General features: G+C 45.6%; 1 pseudogene; it reads right to left on the bottom strand.

The window, feature by feature from the left end:
- On the bottom strand, nucleotides 1–447 carry LOC148774448 (cytochrome c oxidase subunit 5A, mitochondrial pseudogene; annotated as a pseudogene).
- Between the last annotated feature and the right edge of the window lie 2,621 nt (nucleotides 448–3,068).

Raw genomic sequence — 3,068 nt, 5'->3', positions numbered from 1 at the left:
CTACACTTTGTGAAGGCCCAGTTCCTCTGGAATTGGAGATTCCCAATTCATTTAAAGTTGGTCTAAGTTCCTGGATGACACAGGGATAGATTTCCTTATGAGGTCCTGCTTTACTGTTAACAACCTCTATGATGTGAACTGTACTAGCAAAATCATTTAAGCATAGTTATGCTCACAAACCAGCAACAGTGATTTTGAGCTCTGGAACCAGATCATAGCCAACAAGTATATTCTTTCCTTTACGCAATTCTTGAGCATCAATACCTGACGTATTGAAGTATGTCACCCAGCGAGTATCGCATTCCTTATCTGTCTCCTGTGACCTGTGGGAGTAGCAGTGAATTGACTGGATAGTGGCAGCAGGGCAGGGTGCAGGAGCCCTCGAGGGCTGCTCCCGGAGATTGCAGCTGTGGCTACCGGGCGGCAGCCAACAGCTTCTTCTCTCATGATGGTGTGACGGCTGCCCACAGGCGAAGCCTGACCTCAAGTATTCTTTTGAACACTGAACATTATGCCTATAGTAGGAAATATAATCTTTTTCTTCCACATGTTATTGACTATGCACCTCCTTCATTTTGGGACAAACCCTAGGTTTGTTATTTATTTTTGGTGGCCTTTTTATTTGTTGGTTGGCTTGTTGGTTGATTGGTTTGCTAAAAGTCAACCTTGTATATGATGAAGCACTGGGTATGGGAGGTTTGTTTTTTCAAATTGATTGAGTTGTAATTGACATACATCTGTGTGTGAGTTGAAGGTATCTAAGGATCTTACTTCTGTGTAGAATCTTAAAAAACCAAAATCATAGAAAATAGATAATAGATTATATTTGTGGTTATCAGTGGTGAAGCATTAGTTTTTTAGTCTGAAGCCCTAAATCTGTTAGGGCTTCCCTGATAGCTCAGTTGGTAAAGAATCTTCCCACAATGTGGGAGACCTGGGTTAGATCCCTGTGTTGGAAAGAGCCCCTGGAGAAGGGAAAGGCTACTCACTCCAGTATTCTGGCCTGGAGAATTCCATGGACTGTATAGTCTATGGGGTTGCAAAGAGTCAGACACAACTGAGCGACTTTCACTTTCAACATTGACCCTGGTGACTGTAGCCAGCTTCTTAAACTAGTGAACACTGGTTTCTTTTTTCTTTTTTAAAAATTGAGTTAAAATTCACATAACATAAAATTAATTGTTTTAACCACTTTATCATGTATAATTCATTGGTACTTAGTACATTCACAGTGTTGTGCAACTACCACCTGTACCAAAACATTTTCATCACCCCAAAAGGAAACCTCACATCCTTATCAGTCACTACCTGCCCCCCTTCCCCATTCCCTTCTGCTCCCTACCCAAACATCTGCTCTCTGTCTCCATGGATTGGCCTATTCTGGGTATTTAATATAAATGGAATCACTCAATTCATGACCTTTTATATCTGTTTTGTTTTAATTAGCATATTTTTTGAGGCTCATCCATGTTCTACTATATCTATTATCTCATTCCTTTTTAAGACTGAAAATATTCCATTGTATAGATAGACCACATTTTTTTTTCACATTTAGCGTATCTGTTCATCAGCTGATAGATATTTGTTGTTTCTTTTGGATTGTTCACCTTTTGACTCTGTGAAGAGTGCTGCTATAAATATTTGGCTTCTTTCTGTTTAAAAATAGGGATTAAAAAAAACCAAACCCTCACCGGGCTGTTTGCAAGGACTGTTGTGAAACCAAATGAGAGCATGTAGAAGAGCACCCCCTCAGCTGCCGGCCTGTGCCCGCGCTGCAGGAGTCGCTGGTGGTGGAGCCTATGGTTATAGTCACGCTATGGGCAGGAGCATCTGTTCTGGCCTCAGGGAGAGAGACAGGGGTCCCGAGCCTCCGCCCTTCCTCTGTGCCACCTTGTCATCTATCCAGTGCCCAGCACTGGGTCTGGCAGAGACCAGATGCTCACAATTGAATCTAGACATCCCTTTGCGGCCATTTCAGATAAAGCAACCCTGGACAGAGGGGCTAATTGTGTATGAGGACAATAACTCGCTTAAGGGTTCTGAGTCATAATTTGGTCTTGCCACCACTGGGACTGAGTTATTCATCGGTGAGTGGAGTAACATCTGAGCAGATCTTCTGGGCGGGGGCATCTTGACAGGCAGGCAGTGAGAGACTGGGGTTGTTGAGAAACTCCTCAGTGCTCTATGCTAGTGCAGAGCGGAGTGACCTTCATTTCCTCCATCGTGGCCAAGTGCCCTTTCTCTCCTGAGATGGGGACACCAAGACAAGCCAAGAAAATCATCCCCTGAACACGCGAAGCTAGAAGGTATCTGTAAAGCACATCATTTTAAAAACTGTCTGAACTGCTGTGGTGCTAAGTGCAGTTAGTGATAGTTTAGGGAATCCAGTGGCTAGGACTCCACGCTCTCACTGCTGAGGGCTGGTGTTTGATCCCTCAGCTCAGGGAACTAAGATCCCACAAGCCACAAGACATCCACACCGTCGGTAGGATATACCCAGTGTGAGGTCAGAGGCTTTCTCCCCGTCCTCTAGAAGGTAATACGAGCCACACGGCTCACCTCTCTGCTCACGCTCCCCCCAGACTGAAGACAGAAAGGGGGCACAGGGGGCCAGAGTCATGGAGCCTCAGGTCCTTGTTGAGAGTGGGGGGGCTCTCCTCTCTCACTTCCGGCACACCAGTTTCAGCCGCAGTGAGCCCGTCCCGTGTGTCCATCAGCGTCTTAATGATGACAACTCTCCTCCCTGGCTGCTGGACACAGTGTCCCTGTGGATTCTGTCACGCCTCCTGACACTCTTCTGATTCTTTGCCAGCCTCTTTGACAGCACCTTCCTTTTTCCTATTTCTGGCATATTTTCTTTCTCTGACCATCTCCAAGGTGGAGATATTTCACAAGGTGTCCCCCATGTCTCCATGCCTCCCCTGTACTCTTTTTGGGTGACTGTCCACGGCCTTGATCTCAACAGCGACTTCTAATGGATGCATTTTAAATCCACAGCTCCCCTGCTGATCTTTTCTGAGAGAGGAGCTTCTCTCTGTTTGGCCACACTGCGCATAGCATGTGAGGTC

This window comes from Moschus berezovskii, chromosome 22 (genome assembly GCF_049115385.1).
Source record: "Moschus berezovskii isolate FMDL1 chromosome 22, NW_MosBer_1.0, whole genome shotgun sequence".
Taxonomy (NCBI): Eukaryota; Metazoa; Chordata; class Mammalia; order Artiodactyla; family Moschidae; genus Moschus; species Moschus berezovskii.
This window is presented reverse-complemented; position numbering and strand designations above follow the sequence as displayed.